General features: G+C 39.7%; 1 long non-coding RNA gene across 2 annotated transcripts in view; it reads right to left on the bottom strand.

Annotated features, from left to right (window-relative positions):
- Nucleotides 1–14,633, bottom strand: part of LOC145720962 (uncharacterized) — a 25,633-nt gene extending 11,000 nt beyond the window's left edge. Inside the window, exon 1 of one of the 2 annotated variants that reach the window (XR_014144344.1) lies at nucleotides 14,040–14,633. This is a non-coding gene — a long non-coding RNA (uncharacterized LOC145720962). The remainder of the gene's footprint in view (nucleotides 1–14,039) is intronic. The other variant, XR_014144345.1, reaches the window with a different exon arrangement.
- Nucleotides 14,634–14,653: the final 20 nt, after the last annotated feature.

Raw genomic sequence — 14,653 nt, 5'->3', positions numbered from 1 at the left:
AGCAACCCTCAGTTTGTTTCCTGAGATGAAGAATTCCTCATATCAGTGAGGTCATATGATACATGTCTTTCTTTGATTGACTTATTTCGCTCAGCATAATACCCTCCAGTTCCATACACAAACAATGAATCATGGAACACTACATCAAAAACTAATGATGTAATGTATGGTGATTAACATAACAATCAATTTTTTTAAAAAAATGATATTCTTATGACTCAGATAACAAAATATAAATTGAGGCTTCATTCTTGGCATGATGACTTTCCTCACCTTGCTTTTGTTTCTTTTATGTATTATTCTGTTCTTTTAGTTTTTTTCTTTGATTTTACTCAAATATTTTAACTTCTATAAGAAAATATGACCTATTTATAACATTTGCAGTGGGTTGTAACTAACTCTGCATTTCAAGCATATGTGGCCGCTCCTACTTAAAATTACTTCCCATATGCATGTCGTTATTTTAATATTTCAGACAATAAAAAATTTTAGCAGAAATAAATAAAAAACAACAACAAAAAAAACAAAGCAAAAGCAAACAAACAACTACAAAAACACAGCAACTAGGTGGCAAAGCCAAAACGCCTGGGCCAAATTTACGACAAAGCTAGGGCACCCCAAATAAAAGCGGGTGGAGCCAAATCCCCATTAGCTTCTCAGGGTCAGGGCGGGAGGAGGAAGGAAGCCAGCAGGCTGCAGCTGCGAAGAGGCCAAAGCTCTGCGATAGCGCACAGGGGAGCTCAGGTGCAGGCAGGTGTCTGCCGGTGCGCTCGATCACGGCCGCCGCGACGGCGCCGCAGCTCCAGGCTCAGCATCCGGCAGCGCTCAGCTCGGCGGGGAACCGGCGCTTGGCCCGTTCCCGCCGGGGCAGCGCTCCAGCCCGCGGAACTGCAGGGGCCAGAGCAGGAGCGCTCCCTGGGACTCCAAAACCTGAGACTCTCCAATGCTCTGATATGGCGCACGGGTCCACACTGAGGAGAAGCTGCGGCGTGTAGAATAAATCTCAGCAACAGCTGGACAACCGGGACAAAGGACAGAAAAGGTCGGGGGGGGTACGGGGGGAGGAAACGGGGTCAGAGAATTCCAGACAGCAAGCCACCAAGGTTTTGACCACTACACAAGAACAACAGAAGAGGGAGCGTGCTGAAGTCAGAAAAGTTTTTCTCCACCAGCGTCACTGTAAATGTTGAGGAAAAAATCTAATTTCCCATAGAAATGAGCACGAGAAGAGTACCGACGGAAAATCCCATATAAAAATATTGTAAGACGTGGATGGAACTGGAGGGTATTATGCTAAGCGAAATAAGTCAATAAGAGAAAGACATGTATCATATGACCTCACTGAAATGAGGAATTCTTCATCTCAGGAAACAAACTGAGGGTTGCTGGAGTGGTGTGTGGTGGGAGGGATGGGGTGCCTGGGTGATGGACATTGGGGAGGGTTTATGCTATGGTGAGCGCTGTGAGTTGTGTAAGACTGTTGAATCACAAACCTGTACCTCTGAAACAAATAATACATTATATGTTAAAAAAAATAAAGAAGAAGATAGTAGGAAGGGAAAAATGAAGGGGGGGAAATTGGAGGGGGAGACAAACCATGAGAGACTATGGACTCTGAGAAACAAACTGAGGGTTGTAGAGGGGAGGGGAGGGGGGGGATGGGTTAGCCTGGTGATGGGTATTAAAGAGAGCATGTGGGCGCCTGGGTGGCTCAGTCGTTGAGCGTCTGCCTTCGGCTCAGGTCATGATCCCAGGGTCCTGGGATCGAGTCCCGCATCGGGCTCCCTGCTCGGCGGGAAGCCTGCTTCTCCCTCTCCCATTCCCCCTGCTTGTGTTCCTGCTCTCGCTGTCTCTCTCTCTGTCAAATAAATAAATAAAATCTTTAAAAAAAAAATAAAGAGAGCACGTTCTGCAATGGAGCACTGGGTGTTATACGCAATCAGTGAATCATGGAACACTACACCAAAAACTAATGATGTAATGTATGGTGATTAACATAGCATAATAAAATAAAATTAAAACAAAACAAAACAAAACAAAAAAATATTATAAGAAAAAAGGAATAAGGAGCAAACTAACATTCCTACAAACAAGGAAAGCAGACCAGGAAGATGTGCCCACAAAACAGCTCCAAACTGTAACCCACCATTTCAAAACAAGCCTAAAAGACATTAAGAAAGTGATACAAGATGTGAGAGAACATCATCAATCAGAATTAGAAAGGCTCAGCATTGAGATAACAGAACTTAGAAAAGAATTAAATGATTAATCTAATAATTAGATGATTAATCTGTAAATTAAAAAGAATTATGTTAATGCCTTAAAAAAGAAAGTGAAAAAGGAAAATTTCTAATTTTAAAAAACAAATTATCTTAAAAATCAAAAAGAAATGAAGAGATTTAAAAAAAAAACAAAACTGTCAAGCTAGTACACAGATCTTTTCCAGCAGCTACAGACTGGGAGCTCTGGTTTTTACCTGTTGCTGCTTTACAACCTTTCTCTTAGCCATCTTTGTATCTTGTGGCCCCACTCAGTTCTTGTCACAAAACAGGCACAGAATACTTTTGTTAAATAAATGGAGCTTAATGCCTGTAACAACTCCCTCATTCTTGATCTCTAGGACTCAGAGAAGCCTTCAAAGATAAGAGTAACACTAACCCAGCTCCCTTCCTCCATGGCATTGAGTTCATTTTCCACTGTCATGTAGGAGAATAAAAAGGGGAGATCTCTCTCTCAGAGATCAAACACCAGGAATCAAGGCATTTTTACATTCTTTCCTTTTTCAATAGTTCTACCTCTCCTTGTGTATCCTGGTGTATAAGCCTTTTGTATTACATAAGAAATTTTCAGGATGCAAACACATTCCGCCTAAATAACACATATTAATTCATTCAAAGATTCACTCAGCAAATAGTTACTAAGCAACAAATAGTTATCAGGCAGTAACAAACAAGACCACAGATTAGGTTCCTGCCTTCATGAAATTACCTTGAGGTGAGAAAGATTTAACCAGTAAACAAATAAGGTCATTACAGATGCTGATAAGCACTGGTATGGAAATAAACAACGTGTTGAAATGTTGGAGGAAGCTATTCTAAATACGAAAGTCAGGGAAGACTTCACTAACCATATCCGTAGTCTCTTACCATTAGTTTGATAATATTAAAATATTTAAATGCCTTCCAATAAATCCCACTTGTTATTCTCCTTTGGGGCTACCTACAGGGCTCCCCCCTCCCTTTTCTTTATTTCCTCCAAAAGGTACATGGGTATAGACATAAATATGCCTCATTCCTGATCTTGTAGAACTCATAGTTCAGTGGAAGGGACAGACATGTAAACAGATCAAGTAAATACAATATGACAAAGGGTATACCACAAATATGAACAGTGTTACTGTTCTCCTACTTAACTATTCTGCTTGGGGCACTGGAGTCCCTAGAAAACTGTGTTTTCTTGTTTGGGTTCCAGGCTGAAAACTCTGCCTGGCTCCCTATATCATCTCAATATTTACTTTTTATTTTTTGGCTAGATCAGCAGTAACTGGACTTGCATGCAATACTAGCTTAATTCCTTCGTAGCCAGTAGATCCTAGCATTGGCTTGAGATATATAACTTAAAGTAACATGGAAACTTCATCAAACAATTACTTTTTTAGAGCCCACATTTTTTACATCAAAATTTCCAAATAAATGCTAAATAGGATTTTTAGCCAGATAATTGGAGCTGGTTGTTATCACATAAGAGAAAGTATTCAAATGACAAATGTCATTATCAGAAGCTTGTACTGCATTTCAGTACATATTTCTATTGTTTAGTATGTTAACCAACCACATCGGTCTGGTAATCAGGCAGGAAGCGTTTATTTGGACTGCAGGAATTTTTAAAGACAGATAATACCAACACAGAATATTCTATAAAAGACACACAGAATTGGAAGTATTTGAACAGATACACAGGTATTTTAATTAGGTTTTGAAGTGGCTAGTGGTTTATATTAGCTTGTCAACTCTTTTCGATTCATCACAATTCTTTCAGATTCCTCTGAGATACTCCCAACTACTGATAATTGCTACTTTCCCTCAAGAATGGGGTAGCCACATTCCAGGTCCTGGTATTGGAGACAGGTAAGAGCAGTGATGGTTCCCTTTGCCCAATATCCTTCACTGCGCTTACTACAAGGTCTCAGAGTCGAATAGAATTAGCTGTCAATCCTAGCTTTATATGAGGTGGTAAGTGAAGAAAGAAGGGGATTCAAGTCCTCCAAAGGCGCCTGCTCTCTCTGTGATACTTTAATGAGGATGACAGCAGGACAGAGGCTTCTGGAAATTCTCACACAGGCATTGGGTGGAATCAGTACATAAGGAGTTACAAGAAAGTTCCTCCAGTGCAAGAGAATAAGGTCAGGAAAAAGTCATCTTCTGAAGATACACACTCCAAGAAGCATTAATTATTTTGGGGAAAAAAAAAAGACTTAACACCTAGATGTAAGATATGTCTATGCTTTCAATCTAATTAAACTACTCCATTAATACCTCCTGTACATTTCTATCATTGCACTTACCACACTAAAGTATAACTACTGGTTTTATGTATCTGTCCCTTCTACCTAACTATGAGTTCCTTTATTTTTTTTTTTTAAGATTTTTATTTATTTATTTGAGAGAGAGAGAGAATGAGAGAGAGAGAGAGCATGAGAGAGGGGAGGGTCAGAGGGAGAAGCAGACTCCCCGCTGAGCAGGGAGCCCGATGTGGGACTCGATCCCAGGACTCCAGGATCGTGACCGGAGCCGAAGGCAGTTGCTTAACCAACTGAGCCACCCAGGCGCCCCACTATGAGTTCCTTTAGATAGAAACAGTGTTTTAGTCATTTTTTTACCCGCAGAATCTAGCACTGTGTCTGGCACAAAATAGGAACAAATGTGTTTTGAATAAATGAACTGGAAATATAACTAAAGAAGGCAGACAGTAAAATGCAATAGGCAGGGCGCCTGGGTGGCTCAGTCGGTTAAGCATCTGCTTTGGGCTCAGGTCATGATCTCCGGGTCCTGGGATGGAGCCCTGCATCGGGCTTCCTGCTTAGCAGGGAGTCTACTTCTCTCTCTCTCTCCCTCTTCCCCTCCCCACTGCTCGTTCTCTCTCTATCTCTTTCTCACTCTCTCAAATAAATAAAATCTTCTAAAAAATGCAATAGGCATCTGCATGCAGTATATAAAGCGGGTAACTGGATTATAAATAATGTTATTTAATGTTATTTATAAATATCTAAGAGAGCTAAAATCTTTTAAAAAATGCAATAGGCATCTGCATGCAGTATATAAAGGGGGTAATTGGATTACAAATAATGTTATTTATAAATATCTAAGAGAGCTATTAAATCAGGAGACACGAGCATTTTAAAAAATGTGCCCCCTATAGTAGTGATAGGTATTCATTAAACTATTTCAAAATATGGTTGAACTTCTTTCAAGAACATGTAGGTCTGGATATCCAGTCTCTATACACATTTATTCATTTCCATAGCATCTATTGAATACTTGTTATGTGCCAGGTACTAAGGCAGGAATGGGGACTGTAAAGACAGATATTCATAGTCCTTATACCCAAGTCCTTATACACACATAGCCTTTAGTATAGCAGGAGGAAAAAAACATGTTAAAAAAAGAAAAAGTGAGCTAGATTGTTACAGGCTGAGATAAAAGTTTGTTGCCAGTAGAGAGGGCGTAGAAAGAGAGACTGATTACTTCAGATACAGAATGGGAAAGAGGATGCTTCATTTGAGTCTTATAAAGTGAAAAGGTTGTCAATGGGGTGGGATGGGGCAGAAGGGCATTTTAATTTGAATGACCTGCTGGAGAGCAAGTGATGAAACAGTAAAATGCTTGGTTCCACATACATTTTAGGTTTTTTTCCACTTCTGTAGAAAGTAGAAGATTCCATTGGATTCTTGATTGGGATTGCATTGAATCTATAGATGGCTTTGGCAGTATTGATATTTTAACAATATTAGTTCTTTCTGGGCAGAGGAGAAGGCCAAAGGAGAATCTTATGCAGGCTCCACACTCTGTGCGAACCCAACATGGGGCTTGATCTCACGCCCCTGAGATCATGACCTGAGTCGAAATCGAGTCAGAAGCTTAACTGACTGAGCCACCTAGACACCCCAATATTAATTCTTTTTTTTTTTTTAAAGATTTTATTTATTTATTTGAGACAGAGAGAATGAGAGACAGAGAGTACGAGAGGGAGGAGGGTCAGAGGGAGAAGCAGACTCCCCGCCGAGCAGGGAGCCTGATGCGGGACTTGATCCCGGGACTCCAGGATCATGACCTGAGCCGAAGGCAGTCGCCTAACCAACTGAGCCACCCAGGCGCCCCCCAATATTAATTCTTTTATTCTATCAACATGAGGCACATTTCCATTTATTTGTGTCTTCGTTGATTTCTTTCATCAATGTCTTGTAGTTTTCAGAGTAGTGATTTTTCACCTTCTTGTTTAAATTTATTCCCAAGTATTTTATTTTTGATGTTATTGTAAATGGGACTGATTTCTTTCTTTTCCGGAAAATTTGTTGTTAGTGTATAGAAACACTACTGATTTTTATATGTTAATTTTGTATCCTGCAACTTTACTGAATTCATTGACTAGACCTAACAGTTTTGGGTTGAGTCTTTGGGATTTTCTCTATATAAAATCATGTCATCTGCAAATAGAGACAATTTTACTTCTTCCTTTCCAATTCTGATACCTTTTATTTCTTTTTCTTGCTTGACTGCTCTAGGTAGGACTTGCAGGACTATATTGAATAGGAGTAGTGAGAGTGGACACACATGTCTTGCTCCTAATCTTAGAGGAAAAGCTTTCAGTCTTTCACCACTGAGTATGATGTTAGTTCTCAGCTTGTCATACATGACCTTTATTATGTTGAGATGTGCTCCTTCTATACCTAACTTTTTAAGAGCTTTTATCATAAATGGTTGTTGAATTTTGTTAAATAATTATTTCAGAAAAAAAAAGACTTAAACAACACCTAGATGTAGATGTGTAATAGACACATTTTGTCTATTGAGATGATCATAAGATTCTTCTTTCATTCTATTAGTGTGATGTATCACATCAATTGATTTGCATATGTTGGACCATCTTTGCATCCCAGGATTAATCCCACTGATCATAGTGAATGATCCTTTTAATGTGCTGCTGAATTTTGTTTGCTGGTATTTTATTGAGAGTTTTTGCACCTGTATTTACCAGGATATTGGCCTATAGTTTTCTTTTCTAGTAGTATCCTTTTCTACTTTTATTATCAGGATAATGCTGGCCTCATAAAATGAGTTTGGGAGTGTTCCTTCCTCTTTGATATTTTGGAAGAGTTGGTGTTAAATCTTATTTAAATAGTAAAATCTACCAGTGAAGCCATTTGGTCCTTGGCTTCTCTTCATTGGGAGATTTTTTATTACTGATTCAATCTCCTTACTAGTACTTGTTCTATTCAGATTTTCTGTTTCTTTCTGATTCAGTCTTGATAACTTGTATGTTTCTAAGAATTTGTTTTCCATTTCTTGTAGGTTGTCCAGTTTGTTGGTGTATAGTTGTTCTAGGAGCTTCTTATAATCCTTAGTATTTCTGATGTATCAGTTGTAATGTCTTTTCATTTATAATCTTGCTGATCTGCATCCTCGGTTTTTGTTCCTTGGTTAGGCTAGCTAAAGATTTATCAATTTTATCTTTTCAAAGAAACAACTCTTAGTTTGGTTAATCTTCTTTACTGTTTGTTCTCAATTTCATTTATTTCTGCTCTACTCTTTATTATTTTCTTTCCTCTACTAACTTTGGGCTTGTTGTTCTTTTTCTAGTTCTTGAAGGTGTTAGGTTGTTTATTTGGGATCTTTCTTGCTTCTTAATGTAGAAAAACAAGAAACCTGGTGGTTTGTTTGAGCAGAGCTTAGCATGGAAAGGTGTAAGGTTCTGGAGAGATAAATTTCTAAAGAACTTGATATAGTGTGCTAAGAAGTTTTGACTTTTACTATATGAAATAGGAAGTGCAAAGTGTATCAGTGTGCTAGGGCTGCCATAACAAAGTACCACAGATTGGGTGGCTTAATAACAGGCTAGAAGTCCAAGATCAAGGTGTTGGCAGAGTTCTTTCCTCTAAAGGCCTCTCTCCTTGGCTTGTAGATGGCCCTCTTCTCCCCACGTCCTCACATGGTCTTTCCTCTGTACATGTGTGTGTCTTAATCTCCTTGTCTTATGTGGATACCAGTCATATTTGATCAGGGCTCAGCTAATGACCTCATTTTAACTTAATTATCCCCTTTCTTTTTTTTATTTTTTAAATTATTTTAAAAATTATTTATTTATTTGAGAGAGAGAGAGAACATGAGCCGGGGGGAGGATCAGAGAGAGAAGCAGACACCCTGCTGAGCAGGGAGCCCAATGTGTGACTCGATTCCAGGACCCTGGGATCACGACCTGAGCCGAAAGCAGATGCTTAACCGGCTGAGCCACACAGGCACCCTAATTATCCCCTTTAAAGACCCTATCTCCAAATACAGTTACATTTTAAGCTACGATGGGTTAGGACTTCAACATATGAATTTTGGGAGTTGGGGGCACAATTCAGTTCATAGCAAAGTTAGATGTATATTTAAGTCATTCAGACAGCAGAGGGGAGCTTAGGTTAGATGAATACAGGACTGGGGACAGTGAGAACCTTTGAAAGACTCTTCCAGTAGTCTATATGAGAGATGATCAGAGCCTGAACTAGAAAGAGAGAGAAGAGGATGTGTTGAAGGGAGATGTTAAAAGAGTTATCAGGAAGACGGGCCTGCAAGCTAGAATTCAAACTTATAAGCAAAGTCCTCAGTGCCCTTGACATTTTAGCCATGATCCCTCAATGCAGACTCATATTCTGCCACTCAACATCACACATGGCACCCTCTAGGCATAAAGACCTTCTCAATGTCTTTGATCACACTAGGCTTTTTCTCAAGGCCAAGCCTGTGTGTCTGCTCATCCCTCTGTCTGAAACATTCTTTCCCCTTTTCTTAGCTAGCAGAACATCTATTCAGGTACAGGTAGTCAAATGTTACCTTCCCCATGAAGCTCCAACTTCCTCTGGCAGCAAATCATTCCTTCCCTTGGACTCTCAGGAGCACTCTGTGCATGAACTCTCTCACACTGTGCTATGATTATTTTACACTTTACACGCCTGCTACCACTGATAAACTATAAGCTCCCTGTGGGCTGCTATTGGTTTCCTTTCTTTGTTTCCCTAGAGTCTGACTTGGTGATAGACAATGGAAAGTATTTAATCAATATCTAACAAATGAATGAGAATCAAATACCACTGAGTACCACGTGAGGCCTTGCCTGTCCTTCTTCTGTAATATCTCTTTTTAACTAAAACACTAGGAAGAGACTAAAGCAAGAAAGTCAGATTTTCCATATTTGGGGCTAAATCTCTTATAAAAAGAAACAAGATATTTTCATAAACCAGCAAGGAAAATTCCAGGGGAAAAGCCAGGCAAATCAGCAGAGTTTCCAATCTGTCACCACTTTAATCCAACTGTAAATCACTTCTAGTTTAATTTTAAAGGACAAAACACCACTGTCTTCATGTCTTTTTTTATTTAAGAACTTAATGGGTGGCTCCCATTGCCTATCTGATCAAATCCAAGTTTCCCAGTCTGGTTTTGAAGACGTTCCACAGTCTGGCTGCATTTCACCTATCTAATCCACTGTCCACACAACTGTCAGAATTATCTTCCTGAAACACAGAGAATTATTCACTCTCATATTTAAAAATATTTTAAGGTTCCTCATCATCTCAGATAAATTTTAAATTCCTCACATAAGCTTTCTACTATTTGGCCCCCATCTTTTCTTTTCTGGCATATCCTCCCTAGTCTTCAATCTTCAGCTAACTTCCCAAGCTGTCTTTCTCAAATATTTCTTCCATTTTCCTGTTTTTGTATCTCTACAATGTTCAAATTGTTCCTGAACCCCTACCATGCTCTCTTCCATAGCTGTTGTAAAAAGTCAGTAGTCCCAATACAAAAGACATCCAACCCACCAAGATTTCTCCATTTTCTCTACTCCCATTGAGAATCAATCACTGGGATCAGCCTGACTGGGACGCATGCTCTTCTCATATTCCCTACAGTTTCTGCTAATACTCTATCCTTCCATTACAGTTATATACATAAGTATTGAATGTCAATCAGTATATACACATCTTTTAAAACACCCTCCCTAGACTGCACATCCATAGCCCTCTTTCACTGCTTCCCTTTCTAGTAAAATTCCTCAAAATATATGTTTATATATGTTGTTTCACTTCTTCTCCCATCTTTTAAGCTCACACAAAATAGACTTTCATCCACTACTCACTGAAACTGCTTTTATCAAGATCATCAATAACCAAGCCAAAGGGCAATAGTCAGATGTCTTCTTGAACTAACAGCACCAATTGACATAGTTCATTGCTCTTTGCTGCTTGGACCACTCTCTTCCTTTGGTGCCTGGGACACTTTCTCTTTCTTCTCCTCTTCTCTCCACCACCTACTGGCCCGTCCTTCTCTAGCTTTTTCACTTGATCTAAGTTGTCCCAACCTCTACAAGTTGAAGTGCCTAAGATTTAGCCTTCCTTGTATCTTTTTCAAACACACTCGTACTCTGATCTCATTCAGTCATATGTTTGTAAATTTCATCAGTAAGTTGACAAGATCTAGTTTTCTGTCTCCAGCTTTTTACCTGTCTCCTGAATTCCAAAGCATATACACCACTACCTAATCAGTTGTAATTAGATGTCTAATAGGCATCCAAAACAAAGTATGTCCAAAACTAAACTCTTGACTTCTCCTCTAAAGCATGCATCTATCATACCCTTCCTCATTTTAGTAAATGGCCTCTCAGTTCTAGACCTTGGAGTCATCTTTGACCCTTTCTTTTTCTCATCTAATCCATTAGCAAATTTTAATAGCTCTGCATTTAAAATACATTCAGAATTTTGTTACTGTGCACAACTTTTTCAATGCTATTACTCTTGTCTAAGCCACCCTCATCTCTTGCTTGAATTATTTCAATAGTCTCTTAACTGATTTCTCTATGTATATGCTTGACACTCCTACCCCTCAACCTTTGAAGTGGTCTTTTTAATTTTTTTAAAAGATTTTATTTATTTATTTGAGCAAGAGAGAGAGAGCACACGAGCAGGGGTGGGGGAGAGAAGGAGAGGGAGAAGAAGACTCCCCACGGAGCAGGGAGCCTGATGTGGAGTTTGATCTTGCGACCCCAAGATCAGGACTTGAGCTGAAGGCAGACGCTTAACCGTCTGAGCCACCCAGGGGCCCCTGAAGTGGTCTTTTTAAAGCGTAACTATGATTATGTGACTTCTCTGTTCAAAACTCTCCAATAGTTTCCCACCTCATTCAGAATACAACCCAAAGTCTTGACTGTGGCTTCCAAAACATTGTCATCTGTTCCACAACTCCTTCTCTGAACTCATCTTCTATCATACTTCCTTTTGTTCAGTCAGATCTTGAATTTCTAGTCTCTTTGCTATTTCTCATTGATACCAAATGCCATTTTGCTTCAGTACCTTTATACTTAATGTTCCTTTACCTGGAATTTTCCTCCTCTAGAGAGCCACAGGTTCCCTACTTTCTTCAGGTCTCTTTTCACATTCTACTTTACCAGAGAGCCCTTCCCTAATCACATTATATAAATCAGAAGTCTTTCCCCACCATTCTCTAACTTCTACCTTGCATATTGTTCTTCATAGCATTCACCACCACTGGACAAATTATATATTTATGTTTTTATCCATCTCCTTCCCCTCGAATATAAACTTCTCTAGAGAAGGTGGTCTGTTTTATATTCCCAGGACCTAGAACATTGTAAGAATTTGATTTATACAGAATGAATAAATAATTGCTACCTATTAGATTGAAAGCCTTTACTGATTATATATTCCCATTAACACCTAGCTTAGTACCTTCCATATGGTAAAAGTTCAAAATGTTAATAAAACTGAATTGCATCTTATTTCTCTCTGCTTCTCAAAATGCCCTCTGTTCCTTTTTTGGCAAGTTTCCATACTGCTACCTGCTTGCTTTCTTCCTCTGCCCCAGGTCACTTCTGCTGGAAGCCTTGGCTGCTATTTCTTTAACTTCCTCTTTTTCTGTCTATATTTTATTACAACTTTAGTCTTTGGGCTTCCAGGAAACTTTGTACCTAATTTATAATTTAAATTTTATCATATATATGGGCAAAAGCATAGTATATATAAGGTTCAGTACTGTCCATGGTTTCAGGCATCCACTAGGGGTCTTGGAATGTACCTGCTGTGGATAAGGGGGGGGCGGGGGGTCTATGGTACAAGGTTACACGCATGGTAAGTGGTAACAACTCTATCAACTGATCCAGAATAGTATCTCAATTTGCATACTACACATCACCACTTGGATATCTGATAGGGATCTTATTCTGTCTGAAACAGAGTTCCTGATTTTAGCACTCATACCTATTCCTTCACCATTCTCCCCCCCCATCTACTAGTCACCAGTGGGAACCCAGTTTCTTTTTTTTTTTTTAAAGATTTTATTTATTTATTTGAGACAGAATGAGAGAGAGAGAGAGCACATGAGAGGGGGGAGGGTCAGAGGGAGAAGCAGACTCCCTGCAGAGCAGGGAGCCCGACGCGGGACTCGATCCAGGGACTCCAGGATCATGACCCGAGCCGAAGGCAGTTGCTTAACCAACTGAGCCACCCAGGTGCCCGAGAACCCAGTTTCTTATGCCCCAAGTCTAGGAATCATTTTTTTTTAATTGAAACTTTATTCTGGGATAGTAGATTCACAGGCACTTGTAAGACCCCATGTATCCTTTACTCAATTTCCCCCAGTGTTAACATCCTGCAAAATTATAGTACAGTCTGGCAGTTCCTCAAGTGATTAAACATAGTTACTATATATCCCACCAATTCCATCTCTGGTATATAACCAAGAAAACTGAAAACATATGTCCACACAAACATTTGTAACAGATGTTTACAGCAGCATTATTCATAGTAGCCAAAAGGTAGAAAACAACCCGAACGTCCATCAGTGGATGAATGGGTAAACTGTATGTGATACAGCCATATAATAGAATATTATTTGGCCATGAAAAGAAATGAAGTACTGGTCATGCTACAACTTGGATGAATTTTGAAAATATTATGCAAAGTGAAAAAAGCCAGACACAAAACGCCACATATTATATGATTCCATTCATATGAAAGTCCTGAATAGGGAAATCTATACAGACAGAAAATAGTGTTGCTTAGGGCTGGGGTAGAGTAAACAAGAAGAGGAGATGAAGATGAAGTCAGTGCGACATAACAAGGCTTGGATAGTTTTAAGCATATTTGAAAGTCACTCTGGCTGCTGTGTGAGAATAAATCACAGGTGGAAAAGAGGGGAAGCAGGGTAATTAGTGAAGAAGCTACTCCAAAAAAATCAAAGCAAGACATGATGGTGGTTTGGACTAAGGATGTGACTTTGGAGGTGGTGTGTGAACTGATTGGATCCGGATATGCTTCAAATGTTAAAACCAAAGGGTCCGTTGGTGAATTCAGTGCACAGTGTAACAGAAAGAGAAAAGTCAAAGATGACTCCAAGGTTTTGGGTCTGAGCAACTGGACAGATGGAACTAGCATTCACAGAGATGGAGAAGAGCGCAAAAAGAGCAGGGTTTGATGAGCTACATGGGGGAGTTTAGTTTTGGACATGTTAATATTGAGATATTGAGTGGCTAGATAGATTTTTTGTGAGTCTGCGGTTAACTAATAGTCTGTGTTGGTGCTATAATTTGGGAGTTGTCAATGTATAGACTGCATTTAAAGCCCTTAGGTTGAACGATATCAACTAGGGTATTGGCTTACATAGGGAAGAGATCCAAGACCCTGAGGCACTCCAAAATGAAGAGGCCTGAAAGATGAAAACGGTCTAGCAAAGGAACTTCAGAGCACTTAGAATAAAATCCACATTCCTTACCTTAATCATGACCTGGCCCTTCTCAACGTCTTTCACCTCGCTGTCTAGTCACACAGGATATTTAGCTTTTGGAATATGCCAAGTCCTTTCCTGTCTCATGGGCTTTTCGTTTGCTAAGCCATCCACCAGGCATGGTTTTACCCTGGCTCCAATTTTAGTCGCTTCCTTCTGTCACTGCAACTCTCAGTTAAACTGGTACTCTGAGTTTTTTCTCTAACCCCCCTAATTAAATAAACCCAGCCCGACCACCCCCACCAAATTATGGCTCTTACTATAATCTAAAATTATTTCACTGTTTCCCGTCTAGAAACCCGTCCCACCTTAAATTAAGAAACGATTACAAAACGATCACTATATGCCAAATAAAACCTCAACTTCCCGGAGAGCAAGGGCCTCATTATCTTGTCCTCTGCCGCATCCCAAGGTAATCGACAATCCCTCACCAGTCAAATCTGTTTTTCAAAATTTATTAGCGGAACGGAGAGTACGATACCCGCAAACTTGAAAACAGAAGAAATTACGCCCGCGGCTCCGCCCAGTCCCAGAGCCGCCTAAAAGAAGGGAGGACCCGCACGCATGCGCCATTGTTCTCTGAGCGCTTCGGGCTGAACCCC

This window comes from Leptonychotes weddellii, chromosome 4 (genome assembly GCF_054177405.1).
Source record: "Leptonychotes weddellii isolate Sample4059 chromosome 4, ASM5417740v2, whole genome shotgun sequence".
NCBI lineage: Eukaryota > Metazoa > Chordata > Mammalia > Carnivora > Phocidae > Leptonychotes > Leptonychotes weddellii.
Note: the sequence above shows the minus strand (reverse complement) of the source record. Positions and strands in the feature narration are given on the sequence as shown.